Source organism: Salmo trutta, chromosome 37 (genome assembly GCF_901001165.1).
Source record: "Salmo trutta chromosome 37, fSalTru1.1, whole genome shotgun sequence".
NCBI lineage: Eukaryota > Metazoa > Chordata > Actinopteri > Salmoniformes > Salmonidae > Salmo > Salmo trutta.
In genome coordinates, this window is record NC_042993.1 from 7,502,819 (window position 1) to 7,521,652 (window position 18,834).

Below are 18,834 nucleotides of genomic sequence, written 5' to 3' on the forward strand. Positions count from 1 at the left end.
AAGCCTCTGGCGATGAGCCATGGTCTGGTTCCTCCGGACATACAGAAGCGGGGGATCAGCGGGCGGTGGGGGTACTACGCCCGGAACCAGAGCCGCCGCCATAGACATTAGTCACCCACCCTACCCTCCCTTTGTGTTTTTTTTTAGGGGGGGGGGGGTTGTGTTTGGGGTTGGTTTTGTTGGTTTGGTTTGGGGTGCAGTCAGGGTCTGCACCTTTGGGGGGGAGGGGGGGGGGGGGGTACTGTCACGTCCTGACCATTGTAAGAGGTAATTTGCCTTAGTGGAGTTGTCAGGGCGTGACAGGGGGTTGTTTTGGGTGTTCTTGGGGTTTTCTGTTTCTAGGTGGGATCGTGCTAGTATTCTATTTCTATGTTTCGTTTTCCATGTTTTGGCCGGGTATGGTCTCCAGTGCGCCTCCCCAGCCCGGTACGTCCTGTGCCAGCTCCCCGCACTCGTCCACCAGTGCATGTGTACAGTCCGGAGTCTCCAGCGACGGTCTACAGCCCGGAACCTCCAGCGACGGTTCACAGTCCACAGCTTCCAGCGACGGTTCACAGTCCAGAGCTTCCAGCGACGGTTCACAGTCCAGAGCTTCCAGCGACGGTCCGGAGCTTCCAGCGACGGTCAACGGTCCGGAGCTTCCAGTGACGGTCAGTGGCTGGAGCCTTCCTCTGCGCCGGTGCCCAGTCCAGGCACGGTGTCCAGTCCATGGCCGGAGCCTTCCTCTGCGCCGGTGCCCAATCCAGGCCAGGCACGGCGTCCAGTCCTGCTCCATGGCCGGACCTTCCTCTGCTCCGGTGCCCAGTCCGGGCATGGCGTTTAGCCCGGCTTCAGGGTCAGATCCGCGGTCTGAGAGGGGGCTACGTCCCGCACCGGAGCCACCTTTGACGCTAGTTGCCCACCCTAACCCTCCCCATCCAGGTTCAGGTTTTGCGGTCGGAGTCCAGACCTTTGGGGGGGGGGGGGTACTGTCACACGCTGACCATAGTGAGCCCTTGGGGTTCTCTATGGTGCAATAGGTCAGAGCGTGACTAGGGGGTGTTCTAGTCTTGAATTTCTGTTGGTGTGAGTATGGTTCCCAATTGGAGGCAGCTGATGATCGTTGCCTCTAATTGGGGATCATACTTAGTGTGGTCCTTTTCCCACCTGCGTTGGTGGGATATTGTCTCGTTTTGGTTTAGTGCTATGTGCGCGACGAACTTCACGTTAGTTTATTCTTTGTTGTTTTTTGAAGGTTCACTTTAATAAATATGTGGAACTCTACTCACGCTGCGCCTTGGTCCGCTCATTATGTATACGACGAACGTGACAGTCCTACTCATACTGTAGGTTAATGGGGGGAGAATGTTGGGTGGGATTGACCCTCCCTCTCCTAATGTAGCTGTTATATGACTCAGATTAGGTGTGTGATATGACATTACCTGTCTTAATGGTTGGGGCTAGGCATTGGGAGGGCATGGGTCGTTAAGATTAAGCATGGCATTTTAGTTATCATTGAACTTTGTGTATATCTATCCTGTGTGTGTGTGTGTGTGTGTGTGTGTGTGTTTGCAGACATACTCGGGCCTGTTCTGTGTGGTGATCAACCCTTATAAGAACCTGCCCATCTACACAGAGTCCATAGTGGAGATGTACCGAGGGAAGAAACGCCATGAGATGCCCCCTCACATCTACGCTATATCAGAGGCCGCCTACCGCAGCATGCTACAAGGTAACTCTAACCCCTGACCTCTAACCCCTGACCCCCTCACATCTACGCCATATGAAATAAATTTGTTATGATTTTCATATGTGCATTTTTGTGGAATAGTTTCATTTCAATAATAATGTTTTCATTTCTGAAAATCATTGTCACGTGGTTAATCATAAAAATATTAATTAAAATGATAAAACTCTAAAAGTTAAAATTCTACTAATGCGAGAGCACCAGCCTCTGCCTTATGGACACATTGGGAGGCTACACCATGATCATTGGCGGCTTAATAGCCTAAATGAGCGCATGGAACTCAGAGATGGCCATGCAGCCCAGAGATGGCCAATGCAGCCCAGAGATGGCCAATGCAGCCCAGAGATGGCCAATGCAGCCCAGAGATGGCCAATGCAGCCGTTGACCCATAACTTCCATTGTCAACTAAGTAAAAATACATAAAGCCAACAAATAAAAACTGTTGAAAATATACGGATGAAAATTCTGGTTCTTTCAATCACATTCATCAACAGTTGAAGTCAGAAGTTTACATACACTTAGGTTGGAGTCATTAAAACTCGTTTTTCAACCACTCCACAAATTTCTTGTTAACAAACTATAGTTTTAGCATGTCGGTTAGGACATCTACTTTGTGCATGACACAATTATTTTTTCCAACAATTGTTTACAGACAGATTATTTCACTTATAATTCACTGTATCACAATTCCAGTGGGTCAGAAGTTTACATAAACTAAGTTGACTGTGCCTTTAAACAGCTTGGAAAATTCCAGAAAATGATGTCATGTCTTTAGAAGCTTCTGATAGGCTAATTGACATAATTTGAGTCAATTGGAGGTGTACCTGTGGATGTATTTCAAGGCCTACCTTCAAACTCAGTGCCTCTTTGCTTGACAGCATGGGAAAATCAAAAGAAATCAGCCAAGACCTCAGAAAATAAATTGTAGACCTCCACAAGTCTGGTTCATTCTTGGGAGCAATTTCCAAACACCTGAAGGTACCACGTTCATCTGTACAAACAATAGTACGCAAGTATAAACACCATGTGACCAGGTAGCCGTCATTCCACTCAGGAAGGTGCAAAAAGTGCAAATCAATCCCAGAACAGCAGCAAAGGACCTTGTGAAGATGCTGGAGGAAACAGGTACAAAAGTATCTATATCCACAGTAAATATCCTATATTGACATAACCTGAAAAGCCGCTCAGCAAGGAAGAAGCCACTGCTCCAAAACCGCCATAAAAAAGCCAGACTACAGTTTGCAACTGCACATGGTGACAAAGATTGTACTTTTTAGAGAAATGTAATCTGGTCTGAAGAAACAAAAATAGAACTGTTTGGCCATAATGACCATTGTTATGCTTGGAGGAAAAAGGGTGAGGCTTGCAAGCCGAAGAACACCATCCCAACCTTGAAGCACGGGGGTGGCAGCATCATGTTGTGGGGGTGCTTTGCTGCAGGAGGGACTGGTGCACTTCATAAAATAGATGGCATCATGAGGTAGGAAAATGATGTGGATATATTGAAGCAACATCTCAAGGCGTCAGTCAGGAAGTTAAAGCTTGGTCACAAATGGGTCTTCCAAATGGGCAATGACCCCAAGCATACTTCCAAAGTTGTGGCAAAATGGCTTAAGGACAACAAAGTCAAGGTATTTTAGTGGCCATCACAAAGCCTTGACCTCAATCCGATAGAAAATGTGTGGGCAGAACTGAAAAAGTGTGTGTGAGCAAGGAGGCCTACAAACCTGACTCAGTTACACCAGCTCTGTCAGGAGGAATGGGCCAAAATTCACCCAACTTATTGTGGGAAGCTTGTGGAAGGCTACCTGAAACGTTTGACCCAAGTTAAACAATTTAAAGGCAATGCTACCAAATACTAATTGAGTGTATGTAAACTTCTGACCCACTAGGAATGTGATGAAAGAAATAAAATCTGAAATAAATAATTTTCTCTACTATTATTCTGACATTTCACATTCTTAAAATGAAGTGGTGATCCTAACTGACAGGGACTTTTTACTCGGATTAAATGTCAGGAAAAACTAGTGTAAATGTATTTGGCTAAGGTGTATGTAAACTTCCGACTTCAACTGTAGGCCTTTTCCCACGCACGCTGCCTATGAAAGACTTCCTCATATGCCATTTCTGTCCTGTTCTATTGGTTTTCATATAAACTTTCCTTCATTGTATAGAAGCCAAATGCACAATCCTAGTCATATTAGCCACCCATTCTAGTTGTTGCATCTTTTTATTCACCCTCTTTCTAAGTTTCTCTTCCCAATTTCTTGATATCCAATTGCGATCCAATTACAATCTTGTCTCATCTCTCAACTCCCCAATGGAATCGGGAGAGGCTAAGGTAGAGTCATGCGTCCTCCGAAACACGACCCGCCAAACCACGCTTCTTAACACCCTCCCGCTTAACCCGGAAGCCAGCTGCACCAACGTGTCGGAGGAAACACCGTTCAACTGATGACCGAGGTCAGCCTGCAGGCGCCCGGCCCGCCACAAGGAGTCGCTAGAGCACGATGAGCCAAGTAAAACCACCCCGGCCAAAACCTCCCCTAACCCGGACGACGCTGGGCCAATTGTGCACCGCCCTATGGGACTCTCTGTCACGGCCAGTTGTAACACAGCCCAGGATCGAACCCGGGTCTGTAGTGACACCTCAAGCACTGCGATGCAGTGCCTTAGACCGCTGCGCCACTCAGGAGGCCTGAAAATGAATTTTTATTGGCTAATTCCTTACAGGAGTTGCATGTTTTGTTCAGATGAATTACCATAATCTAAATGTGATTTGTGTCATTCTGAGCACCGTGAGTGGACGCGCTAATGGGTTACACAACCAATGCATATGTGTCTGATCAATTTCTCAAATGGCCGGTAAATTAAAATCTTCCCGGTCACGTTGTTTGGTGCCACATTTTCCTAACAGACACCCTGCTGACAGTGTAAATACCATATACAGTGAATTCAGACCCCTTGACTTTTTCCACATTTTGATACATTACACCTTATTCTAAAATGTATTATATATATTTTTTCCCCTCATCAATCTACACCCAATACCCCATAATGACAAAGCAAAAACAGGTTGTTAGAAATTGGTGGTTCCAAACTTAATCCATTTAAGAATGATGGAGGCCACTGTTCTTGCGGACCTTCGATGCTGCATCCATTTTTTGGTACCCTTCCCCAGATCTGTGCCTCAACACAATCCTGTCTTGGAGCTCTACGGACAATTGCTTTGACCTCATGGCTTGGTTTTTGCTCTGACATGCACTGTCAACTGTGGGACCTTATATAGACAGGTGTGTACCTTTCCAAATCATGTCCAATCAACTGAATTTACCACAGGTGGCCTCCAATCAAGTTGTAGAAACATCTCAAGGATGATCAATGGAAACAGGATGCACCTGAGCTCCATTTAGAGACTCATAGCACAAGGTCTGAATACTTATGTATTCGCTTTGTCATTATGGGGTATTGTGTGTAAATTGATGAAGTTTTTTAAAATTGATTTTAGAATAAGGTTGTAACGTAACAAAATGTAGAAAAAGGGAAGGGGTCTGAATACTTTCTGAATGCACTGTACATCCATGTTTTTTGTGGAGGCATATGGAAACATTGGCAATGAGAATATCTTGGTGCTGCAAAGGACTTTTCCCACGCCACATGTATTATGATAGGAGTGTGACAAACAGACATTGATTGCGCCACTCCTCCATTTAAACCGGTTAGAGACAGATTGAGGAACGTTTCTGCCCTGAGGTCAATTCATTAGACGACAAGACTGTCTCTCTCTCTCTTATTCTTTCTTTATTTCAATGTGACAGGTGTGTGTCCGTGATCTGTGATCCTATTGATAATTGAACCAGTATGACCGGTATGTGTGCGTGTCCGTGCATGTCTGTGCACATGCGTGCGTGCGTGTGTGTGTGTGCTTGCCTCTCTGTGTGTGTGTCTGTGGTTCCGAGGAAACCTTTAAAACAAACACACCAAAAATGTAACAGACAAGGTCAGGCCATTGTGTTGGTGTCTGCAGTGTGGGCTGGAGCAGAGGTCTGAGGTCTGTCTGGAGAGACCACTTCTGTGGCTTTGACCTCCTTCCTCCTCACTACACGACAATGCTGCTCAGTGAGAGCTGTTGAAATCACACACACACTGACAGCCTTTGTGTTTCAGTCAGGTTCTCTGAGATAGATTGACAAGTGTATCGATCCCCCTGTTACAGTGATTACTGGTGTAAGAAGTGAAGGTAGTACTGTTACAGTGATTACTGATGTAAGAAGTGAAGGTAGTACTGTTACAGTGATTACTGGTGTAAGAAGTGAAGGTAGTACTGTTACAGTGATTACTGGTGTAAGAAGTGAAGGTAGTACTGTTACAGTGATTACTAGTGTAAGAAGTGAAGGTAGTACTGTTACAGTGATTACTGGTGTAAGAAGTGAAGGTAGTACTGTTACAGTGATTACTGTTCATTTGGTAATATGAAAGACTGACATTTTCTGCTTTTATTGTTATTCTCTCACAGACAGAGAAGATCAATCTATCCTCTGCACGTGAGTAACCTGGGGTTATATATCTGTCTGCCTGTTTGCCTGTCTACCTGTCTGTCTGCCTGTCTTGTTTGTCTGCCTGTCTTGTCTGTCTGCCTGTCTTGTCTGTCTGTCTGCCTGTCTTGTCTGTCTGCCTGTCTTGTCTGTCTGCCTGCCTGTCTTGTCTGTCTGTTGGCCTGTCTTGGCTGCCTGTCTTGTCTGTCTGTTGGCCTGTCTGTCTGCCTGTCTTGCCTGTCTTGGCTGCCTGTCTTGTCCGCCTGTCTTGGCTGCCTGTCTGCCTGTCTTGTCTGTCTGTCTGCCTGTCTTGCCTGTCTTGGCTGCCTGTCTTGTCTGTCTGTTTGCCTGTCTTGGCTGCCTGTCTTGTCTGTCTGTATGCCTGTCTTGCCTGTCTTGGCTGCCTGTCTTGTCCGCCTGTCTTGGCTGCCTGTCTGCCTGTCCTGTCTGTCTGCCTGTCTTGACTGCCTGTCTGCCTGTCCTGTCTGTCTGCCTGTCTTGCCTGTCTTGTTCGCCTGTCTTGGCTGCCTGTCTTGTCTGTCTGTCGTCTGTCTGTATTCTCACCATGGTAAATTATTCCAGTTTAGATTACTGAAGCTGAGTATAGCTTAGTTTCTGTTAGGATCCTGTTTTCAGCCTTTTACAGCCCAGTCCCCCTCCAACACTAGAAGTATATTTAGTTTCCCCCAGTCAGTCTCCTGTATTCTCCTTTATTCCCATCCAACAGCAACACAATGACTAGTGTCTGTATCCTGCACACCTGCTCTCTGTGTATAGAGGAATACACTGCATGGTTCCTCTGTTCACTGGTGGCCTACACGTGTGTATAGTGTCCTTTCTGTTATATGTGTTTGTGTTGTGTTTATATGTCCTTCATAACTGGGCTGTATATGTGTGTTTTTATGGAGGACCCTTGTGAAACGAGATGTGGTTTACGTGTGTGAGTTTCTCATACTTGTTTCTGTGTGTGTGTGTGTGTGTGTGTGTGTGTGTGTGTGTGTGTGTGTGTGTGTGTGTGTGTGTTCCAGCGGAGAGTCTGGCGCAGGGAAGACAGAGAACACTAAGAAAGTCATCCAGTATCTGGCTCATGTGGCCTCGTCCCATAAGACTGGAACTCTGGGTAGAAACAAGGAGGCCTCACAGGTAAACTGGGGAAGGAGAGGGAGAAGAGGGGGAGCGGAGAAGGGGGGAGGAAGAAGAGACTATATGGGGGAGAGGAGGAGGAAAGGAGAGCTTGGTTAGGAGACAAAGACAGAGAAGGGGAAGAAGATGTGAGGAAAGAGATGAATTGGATGAAGAAGGACAAGAATAGGAAGAGGGTTGATTGATGGATGATGTTAATTGTCCTGACTGAGGGAGAGGATTGATGGATGATGTTTATTGTCCTGACTGAGGGAGAGGATTGATGGATGATGTTAATTGTCCTGACTGAGGGAGAGGATTTATGGATGATGTTTATTGTCCTGACTGAGGGAGAGGTTTGATGGATGATGTTTATTGTCCTGACTGAGGGAGAGGTTTGATGGATGATGTTTATTGTCCTGACTGAGGGAGAGGATTGATGGAGGATGTTTATTGTCCTGACTGAGGGAGAGGTTTGATGGAGGATGTTTATTGTCCTGACTGAGGGAGAGGTTTGATGGATGATGTTTATTGTCCTGACTGAGGGAGAGGTTTGATGGAGGATGTTTATTGTCCTGACTGAGGGAGAGGTTTGATGGATGATGTTTATTGTCCTGACTGAGGGAGAGGATTGATTTATGGATGATGTTAATTGTCCTGACTGAGGGAGAGGTTTGATGGATGATGTTTATTGTCCTGACTGAGGGAGAGGATTGATGGATGATGTTTATTGTCCTGACTGAGGGAGAGGATTGATGGATGATGTTTATTGTCCTGACTGAGGGAGAGGATTGATGGATGATGTTAATTGTCCTGACTGAGGGAGAGGATTTATGGATGATGTTTATTGTCCTGACTGAGGGAGAGGTTTGATGGATGATGTTTATTGTCCTGACTGAGGGAGAGGTTTGATGGATGATGTTTATTGTCCTGACTGAGGGAGAGGATTGATGGAGGATGTTTATTGTCCTGACTGAGGGAGAGGATTTATGGATGATTTTTATTGTCCTGACTGAGGGAGAGGTTTGATGGATGATGTTTATTGTCCTGACTGAGGGAGAGGTTTGATGGAGGATGTTTATTGTCCTGACTGAGGGAGAGGTTTGATGGATGATGTTTATTGTCCTGACTGAGGGAGAGGATTGATTTATGGATGATGTTAATTGTCCTGACTGAGGGAGAGGTTTGATGGATGATGTTTATTGTCCTGACTGAGGGAGAGGATTGATGGATGATGTTTATTGTCCTGACTGAGGGAGAGGTTTGATGGATGATGTTTATTGTCCTGACTGAGGGAGAGGTTTGATGGATGATGTTTATTGTCCTGACTGAGGGAGAGGATTGATGGATGATGTTTATTGTCCTGACTGAGGGAGAGGATGGATGGATGATGTTTATTGTCCTGACTGAGGGAGAGGGTTGATTGATGGATGATGTTTATTGTCCTGACTGAGGGAGAGGTTTGATGGATGATGTTTATTGTCCTGACTGAGGGAGAGGATTGATGGATGATGTTTATTGTCCTGACTGAGGGAGAGGATTGATGGATGATGTTTATTGTCCTGACTGAGGGAGAGGTTTGATGGATGATGTTTATTGTCCTGACTGAGGGAGAGGATTGATGGAGGATGTTTATTGTCCTGACTGAGGGAGAGGATGGATGGATGATGTTTATTGTCCTGACTGAGGGAGAGGTTTGATGGATGATGTTTATTGTCCTGACTGAGGGAGAGGATTGATGGAGGATGTTTATTGTCCTGACTGAGGGAGAGGATGGATGGATGATGTTTATTGTCCTGACTGAGGGAGAGGGTTGATTGATGGATGATGTTTATTGTCCTGACTGAGGGAGAGGATTGATGGATGATGTTTATTGTCCTGACTGAGGGAGAGGATTGATGGATGATGTTTATTGTCCTGACTGAGGGAGAGAATTGATTGATGGATGATGTTCATTGTCCTGACTGAGGGAGAGGGTTGATTGATGGATGATGTTTATTGTCTTGACTGAGGGAGAGGTTTGATGGATGATGTTTATTGTCCTGACTGAGGGAGAGAATTGATTGATGGATGATGTTAATTGTCCTGACTGAGGGAGAGGGTTGATTGATGGATGATGTTTATTGTCCTGACTGAGGGAGAGGTTTGATTGATGGATGATGTTAATTGTCCTGACTGAGGGAGAGGGTTGATGGATGATGTTTATTGTCCTGACTGAGGGAGAGGTTTGATGGATGATGTTTATTGTCCTGACTGAGGGAGAGGATGGATGGATGATGTTTATTGTCCTGACTGAGGGAGAGGGTTGATTGATGGATGATGTTTATTGTCCTGACTGAGGGAGAGGTTTGATTGATGGATGATGTTTATTGTCCTGACTGAGGGAGAGGTTTGATGGATGATGTTTATTGTCCTGACTGAGGGAGAGGGTTGATTGATAGATGATGTTTATTGTCCTGACTGAGGGAGAGGTTTGATGGATGATGTTTATTGTCCTGACTGAGGGAGAGAATTGATTGATGGAGGATGTTTATTGTCCTGACTGAGGGAGAGGGTTGATTGATGGATGATGTTTATTATCCTGACTGAGGGAGAGGGTTGATTGATGGATGATGTTTATTGTCCTGACTGACTGAGAGGATTGATGGATGATGTTTATTGTCCTGACTGAGGGAGAGGGTTGATTTATGGATGATTTTTATTGTCCTGACTGAGGGAGAGGATTGATTTATGGATGATGTTTATTGTCCTGAGGGAGAGGATTAATTTATGGATGATGTTTATTGTCCTGACTGAGGGAGAGGGTTGATGGATGATGTTTATTGTCCTGACTGAGGGAGAGGAATGATGGATCATGTTTATTGTCCTGACTGAGGGAGAGGGTTGATGGATGATGTTTATTGTCCTGACTGAGGGAGAGGGTTGATTGATGGATGATGTTTATTGTCCTGACTGAGGGAGAGGTTTGATGGAGGATGTTTATTGTCCTGACTGAGGGAGAGGGTTGATTGATGGATGATGTTTATTGTCCTGACTGAGGGAGAGGGTTGATTGATGGATGATGTTTATTGTCCTGACTGAGGGAGAGGAGTGATGGATGATGTTTATTGTCCTGACTGAGGGAGAGGATTGATGGAGGATGTTTATTGTCCTGACTGAGGGAGAGGATTGATGGATGATGTGTATTGTCCTGACTGAGGGAGAGGGTTGATTGATGGATGATGTTTATTGTCCTGACTGAGGGAGAGGTTTGATGGAGGATGTTTATTGTCCTGACTGAGGGAGAGGGTTGATTGATGGATGATGTTTATTGTCCTGACTGAGGGAGAGGATTGATGGAGGATGTTTATTGTCCTGACTGAGGGAGAGGATGGATGGATGATGTTTATTGTCCTGACTGAGGGAGAGGTTTGATGGATGATGTTTATTGTCCTGACTGAGGGAGAGGTTTGATGGAGGATGTTTATTGTCCTGACTGAGGGAGAGGATGGATGGATGATGTTTATTGTCCTGACTGAGGGAGAGGGTTGATTGATGGATGATGTTTATTGTCCTGACTGAGGGAGAGGGTTGATGGATGATGTTTATTGTCCTGACTGAGGGAGAGGATTGATGGATGATGTTTATTGTCCTGACTGAGGGAGAGGATTGATGGATGATGTTTATTGTCCTGACTGAGGGAGAGAATTGATTGATGGATGATGTTCATTGTCCTGACTGAGGGAGAGGGTTGATTGATGGATGATGTTTATTGTCTTGACTGAGGGAGAGGTTTGATGGATGATGTTTATTGTCCTGACTGAGGGAGAGAATTGATTGATGGATGATGTTAATTGTCCTGACTGAGGGAGAGGGTTGATTGATGGATGATGTTTATTGTCCTGACTGAGGGAGAGGTTTGATTGATGGATGATGTTAATTGTCCTGACTGAGGGAGAGGGTTGATGGATGATGTTTATTGTCCTGACTGAGGGAGAGGTTTGATGGATGATGTTTATTGTCCTGACTGAGGGAGAGGATGGATGGATGATGTTTATTGTCCTGACTGAGGGAGAGGGTTGATTGATGGATGATGTTTATTGTCCTGACTGAGGGAGAGGTTTGATTGATGGATGATGTTTATTGTCCTGACTGAGGGAGAGGTTTGATGGATGATGTTTATTGTCCTGACTGAGGGAGAGGGTTGATTGATAGATGATGTTTATTGTCCTGACTGAGGGAGAGGTTTGATGGATGATGTTTATTGTCCTGACTGAGGGAGAGAATTGATTGATGGAGGATGTTTATTGTCCTGACTGAGGGAGAGGGTTGATTGATGGATGATGTTTATTATCCTGACTGAGGGAGAGGGTTGATTGATGGATGATGTTTATTGTCCTGACTGACTGAGAGGATTGATGGATGATGTTTATTGTCCTGACTGAGGGAGAGGGTTGATTTATGGATGATTTTTATTGTCCTGACTGAGGGAGAGGATTGATTTATGGATGATGTTTATTGTCCTGAGGGAGAGGATTAATTTATGGATGATGTTTATTGTCCTGACTGAGGGAGAGGGTTGATGGATGATGTTTATTGTCCTGACTGAGGGAGAGGAATGATGGATCATGTTTATTGTCCTGACTGAGGGAGAGGGTTGATGGATGATGTTTATTGTCCTGACTGAGGGAGAGGGTTGATTGATGGATGATGTTTATTGTCCTGACTGAGGGAGAGGTTTGATGGAGGATGTTTATTGTCCTGACTGAGGGAGAGGGTTGATTGATGGATGATGTTTATTGTCCTGACTGAGGGAGAGGGTTGATTGATGGATGATGTTTATTGTCCTGACTGAGGGAGAGGAGTGATGGATGATGTTTATTGTCCTGACTGAGGGAGAGGATTGATGGAGGATGTTTATTGTCCTGACTGAGGGAGAGGATTGATGGATGATGTGTATTGTCCTGACTGAGGGAGAGGGTTGATTGATGGATGATGTTTATTGTCCTGACTGAGGGAGAGGTTTGATGGAGGATGTTTATTGTCCTGACTGAGGGAGAGGGTTGATTGATGGATGATGTTTATTGTCCTGACTGAGGGAGAGAATTGATTGATGGATGATGTTAATTGTCCTGACTGAGGGAGAGGGTTGATTGATGGATGATGTTTATTGTCCTGACTGAGGGAGAGGTTTGATTGATGGATGATGTTAATTGTCCTGACTGAGGGAGAGGGTTGATGGATGATGTTTATTGTCCTGACTGAGGGAGAGGTTTGATGGATGATGTTTATTGTCCTGACTGAGGGAGAGGATGGATGGATGATGTTTATTGTCCTGACTGAGGGAGAGGGTTGATTGATGGATGATGTTTATTGTCCTGACTGAGGGAGAGGTTTGATTGATGGATGATGTTTATTGTCCTGACTGAGGGAGAGGTTTGATGGATGATGTTTATTGTCCTGACTGAGGGAGAGGGTTGATTGATAGATGATGTTTATTGTCCTGACTGAGGGAGAGGTTTGATGGATGATGTTTATTGTCCTGACTGAGGGAGAGAATTGATTGATGGAGGATGTTTATTGTCCTGACTGAGGGAGAGGGTTGATTGATGGATGATGTTTATTATCCTGACTGAGGGAGAGGGTTGATTGATGGATGATGTTTATTGTCCTGACTGACTGAGAGGATTGATGGATGATGTTTATTGTCCTGACTGAGGGAGAGGGTTGATTTATGGATGATTTTTATTGTCCTGACTGAGGGAGAGGATTGATTTATGGATGATGTTTATTGTCCTGAGGGAGAGGATTAATTTATGGATGATGTTTATTGTCCTGACTGAGGGAGAGGGTTGATGGATGATGTTTATTGTCCTGACTGAGGGAGAGGAATGATGGATCATGTTTATTGTCCTGACTGAGGGAGAGGGTTGATGGATGATGTTTATTGTCCTGACTGAGGGAGAGGGTTGATTGATGGATGATGTTTATTGTCCTGACTGAGGGAGAGGTTTGATGGAGGATGTTTATTGTCCTGACTGAGGGAGAGGGTTGATTGATGGATGATGTTTATTGTCCTGACTGAGGGAGAGGGTTGATTGATGGATGATGTTTATTGTCCTGACTGAGGGAGAGGAGTGATGGATGATGTTTATTGTCCTGACTGAGGGAGAGGATTGATGGAGGATGTTTATTGTCCTGACTGAGGGAGAGGATTGATGGATGATGTGTATTGTCCTGACTGAGGGAGAGGGTTGATTGATGGATGATGTTTATTGTCCTGACTGAGGGAGAGGTTTGATGGAGGATGTTTATTGTCCTGACTGAGGGAGAGGGTTGATTGATGGATGATGTTTATTGTCCTGACTGAGGGAGAGAATTGATTGATGGATGATGTTAATTGTCCTGACTGAGGGAGAGGGTTGATTGATGGATGATGTTTATTGTCCTGACTGAGGGAGAGGTTTGATTGATGGATGATGTTAATTGTCCTGACTGAGGGAGAGGGTTGATGGATGATGTTTATTGTCCTGACTGAGGGAGAGGTTTGATGGATGATGTTTATTGTCCTGACTGAGGGAGAGGATGGATGGATGATGTTTATTGTCCTGACTGAGGGAGAGGGTTGATTGATGGATGATGTTTATTGTCCTGACTGAGGGAGAGGTTTGATTGATGGATGATGTTTATTGTCCTGACTGAGGGAGAGGTTTGATGGATGATGTTTATTGTCCTGACTGAGGGAGAGGGTTGATTGATAGATGATGTTTATTGTCCTGACTGAGGGAGAGGTTTGATGGATGATGTTTATTGTCCTGACTGAGGGAGAGAATTGATTGATGGAGGATGTTTATTGTCCTGACTGAGGGAGAGGGTTGATTGATGGATGATGTTTATTATCCTGACTGAGGGAGAGGGTTGATTGATGGATGATGTTTATTGTCCTGACTGACTGAGAGGATTGATGGATGATGTTTATTGTCCTGACTGAGGGAGAGGGTTGATTTATGGATGATTTTTATTGTCCTGACTGAGGGAGAGGATTGATTTATGGATGATGTTTATTGTCCTGAGGGAGAGGATTAATTTATGGATGATGTTTATTGTCCTGACTGAGGGAGAGGGTTGATGGATGATGTTTATTGTCCTGACTGAGGGAGAGGAATGATGGATCATGTTTATTGTCCTGACTGAGGGAGAGGGTTGATGGATGATGTTTATTGTCCTGACTGAGGGAGAGGGTTGATTGATGGATGATGTTTATTGTCCTGACTGAGGGAGAGGTTTGATGGAGGATGTTTATTGTCCTGACTGAGGGAGAGGGTTGATTGATGGATGATGTGTATTGTCCTGACTGAGGGAGAGGGTTGATTGATGGATGATGTTTATTGTCCTGACTGAGGGAGAGGAGTGATGGATGATGTTTATTGTCCTGACTGAGGGAGAGGATTGATGGAGGATGTTTATTGTCCTGACTGAGGGAGAGAATTGATGGATGATGTGTATTGTCCTGACTGAGGGAGAGGGTTGATTGATGGATGATGTTTATTGTCCTGACTGAGGGAGAGGTTTGATGGAGGATGTTTATTGTCCTGACTGAGGGAGAGGGTTGATTGATGGATGATGTTTATTGTCCTGACTGAGGGAGAGGTTGATGGATGATGTTTATTGTCCTGACTGAGGGAGAGGATTGATGGAGGATGTTTATTGTCCTGACTGAGGGAGAGTATTGATGGAGGATGTTTATTGTCCTGACTGAGGGAGAGGGTTGATTGATGGATGATGTTTATTGTCCTGACTGAGGGAGTGGATGATGGAGGATGATGTTTATTGTCCTGACTGAGGGAGAGGATTGATGGAGGATGTTTATTGTCCTGACTGAGGGAGAGGATTGATGGATGATGTGTATTGTCCTGACTGAGGGAGAGGGTTGATTGATGGATGATGTTTATTGTCCTGACTGAGGGAGTGGATGATGGAGGATGATGTTTATTGTCCTGACTGAGGGAGAGGTTGGTGGAGGATGTTTATTGTCCTGACTGAGGGAGAGGTTTGATGGATGATGTTTATTGTCCTGACTGAGGGAGTGGATTGATGGAGGATGTTTATTGTCCTGACTGAGGGAGAGGATTGATGGAGGATGTTTATTGTCCTGACTGAGGGAGAGGATTGATGGAGGATGTTTATTGTCCTGACTGAGGGAGTGGATGGGGAAAGAGAATAAGGCAGGAAGAAAGTGAAAGAACGAGAGGGTGTAGGGATGACTTGTTATGACTTGTTATGAAGTTGTATTAAAGATGTATATTGAAACTATGGTTGAAACAAGGTGTACTGCTACATTTAGCGTTGCACTACATGTTGCTACTAGTCCATGACTTCCTGTCTACTACTGTTCTTCTTGCTGATCAAGTGCTGCTGGAGGAATCATTATAGAGTGACCTCTATAATCATTCCTGTCTCTCTGCTCCTCTCCACTCTCCCTGCCCTCTCCTCTCTCCCTGCCCTCTCCTCTCTCCCTGCCCTCTCCTCTCATTCCCCCTCTCATGTACTCTCCTCCCCCTACTGCCCCTTATCCTCCCCTTTTTCTACTGTTTTCCTTCTCTTCTTTCTCCTGTCCTTTCCTCCCTCTCTCCCTCCTCCCTCTTGATTTTGCATTCTCTCCTACCCTCTCTCCTCCAACCTCCCCCTCTTTCTTCTCCTTCTCTCCTGCATGTTCAGATGGATGGCAGTAGGTCGTTGCCCCGGGGCAGTTCCATGGTGAACAGGGTGAGTGGGCTCTATCCTGTCCTGTCTTCTCCTCTTTCCTTCTCTTCTGTTCCGACTACCGATTCTGGTTTATGCTCCAGACTAACATCCTTTAACAACACCATTACTGATGTGTTCCTCCATAACTGTCAAGCATTTTGTTTTTGTTTGTACTGCATTCATTGGTCTGTTGTCTTTTGTTGTTTGTTTGTCTCATCCGTTGATTCTCCTAACCTTCCCGTTTTTCTCAATCTCTCAGAGTGTGCAATATGTGAGTATAATATAAAGTATAAAGACTATTATCACCACTGTGGGCTGATTGAGGTAAGACATTGCAGAATTGCAGATAGATGTAGAATGTATAGAGCAGACATAATTATCTTGTTCAGTATAAGAGAGAATCTTGTCTGTTTTAGACAATACATTTCTGTCTGAATGTTCTGAAAAGTAGCTGTCTCCTGAATGAAAGCCCTGCTGTTCTCTGGTGTCTATGGGTGTTTGGCTTTTTACTGTACGGTATATCTGTAGCAACACCCAATGGGTGCTAGAATAAGTGGTGATGGGCGGGTCTATGAATCTCTCTCAACGTCCTGATTGGCTGGATTAACGACCTGTCAATCGTCAAACCATATACAGTTGGCCAATGAAAATGCTCTAGTTTCCTGATTGACAGCTGGTGTTAATCCCGCCCATAGGTGGGTCTCAGAATCATTCCCCTCATCGGTGAAGGAAAGATTTGGAATTCACTGATGATGCACAAAAGCTTGGTCTTAAAACAATCGCCGATCTGAAAACCAGAGAGGTGGAAACTCCCCTAAACCCTTTGGACGCTTAGATAGAGCCATCACCTTAGTGATGACACCTATCCAGTCTGATCTGCTAGCACTGATCTGCTATAGCACCGGGCTATAGACCTCCCTCCCCATCCTCCCTTTACAGTGAATGAGCTCAATGCTTCATTCTGGTGGCCACACCTGTGAATGATGCCCTAATACACCAGGCATTTACCATGTAGAATAGTTAAGCATACATTCTGGCTGTCCAGGAGTCTCCACACATACCTGTCTGTGTGTGTGCGTGCTTTTTATGTGCGTGTGTTGTTGCGTGCGTGTGCACTTGGTGCTTTGTCTAGTAGTATGTGCATTGTTGGCAGTCTGAGCTTTGTTCCCATACAAAGCCCTGGCTTCTTGCTGTGTGTAGCTTTGAGTGCTGCTTGGCTGGCGTTCTTTACCTGCCGCTTTTAAATCCACCTCCAGTAGCTCCCTAGCTAATGCTAATGCTAATGCTACTGTACTTAAAGCTATAGAGCTAGTAGAGTTATAGCCTGAGACACTGTGTAGCTAAAGCTAGAGCTAGCATCTGCGGCCATACTTTCTGATCTAACGCAGTGGTTCTCAACTGACACGATAAATCCATGTGAAATAGTGCAACAGCACAGGGACAGGCTATTACACAGCCTCTGTGCTAGTTGGTTTCTGCTTAAGCCACTTAGCCGTTGTCTCGCCAAGGTCTGGCCGAGGTCTTGGCAAGGCACCAACGTAGAGTCGTTGAATGCACAAAGTCTGGCACCTTGGCTGGCATATGTTAGATGGCTAGATGCTGAAAATGTCTGTAAGAAAACACATGAAAGGCTATTTATCTCTAGATTACTCTGGGCTCATCCTGTTGAGATGCTGCTACAGACTGTATCTTGAAAATCAGAGTTGAGACCACTGGGTTACTGCCTTGTTTACTGGCTGATGAGTCTGGTCTCCCCTCTTTTCTACTGGGATTGGGGGAACAGTATTTTGGGTTGTGGAGTTGCTTTGTGATGTATGTCCCAGTGTTGATGCGGTGCCTGTCCTGTCCTCCAGGGGGAGCTAGAGAGACAGCTGCTACAGGCCAACCCCATCCTGGAGGCCTTCGGAAATGCCAAGACCGTCAAGAACGACAACTCCTCCAGATTTGTAAGAATTTATTAATATCTAGATTGATCCCAGATAAGATCTACAGTATATTTTTAATTGGCCGTATTTTTATTTACTGTGTTTGTTGTTGAGTTTGTATCATTTTTTCATTAATATGTTAATCATCAACTGCCACATTTCTTCTCCTCTTGTCTCTCAGGGCAAATTCATCCGTATTAACTTTGACGTGGCTGGATACATTGTCGGTGCCAACATTGAGACCTGTATCCTTCCTCTGCAGTCAGACTCTGTTTCGAGTCCCAACCTAAATATTACTGTTGTAACTCATTAGTATGCTCACTGGTGGGTCACTGCTAATCTGTCATCAGGTAGAAGTTGCCCTACACACAGGGGTCAGCTCAGGGAAGCAGGGGTTGCAAAACTGCCCTTAGGTTAGTGTCTGGGGCTATTGAACCCTTCCTTTACCCCTGACCTCAGACCTGCTGGAGAAGTCAAGGGCGATCCGCCAGGCCAAAGATGAAAGAACCTTCCACATCTTCTACCAACTCATGTGTGGAGCTTCAGAGGCCACCAGAGGTGAGAGAGGGGGAGAGGAGAAAGAGAGGGTAGGAGAGGGAGGGGAGAAAGAGAGGGTAGGAGAGGGAGGGTAGAAAGAGAGGGTAGGAGAGGAGTGGAGAAAGAGGGTAGGAGAGGAGTGGAGAAAGAGAGGGTAGGAGAGGGAGGGGAGAAAGAGAGGGTAGGAGAGGGAGGGGAGAAAGAGAGGGTAGGAGAGGGTGCGGAGAAAGAGAGGGTAGGAGAGGGAGGGGAGAAAGAGAGGGTG

At 45.3% G+C, this 18,834-nt stretch overlaps 1 pseudogene; it reads left to right on the forward strand.

Moving 5' to 3' along the window:
* The window catches only part of LOC115176447 (myosin-10-like), a 58,081-nt pseudogene that overhangs the window by 18,810 nt on the left and 20,437 nt on the right, over positions 1-18,834 (forward strand).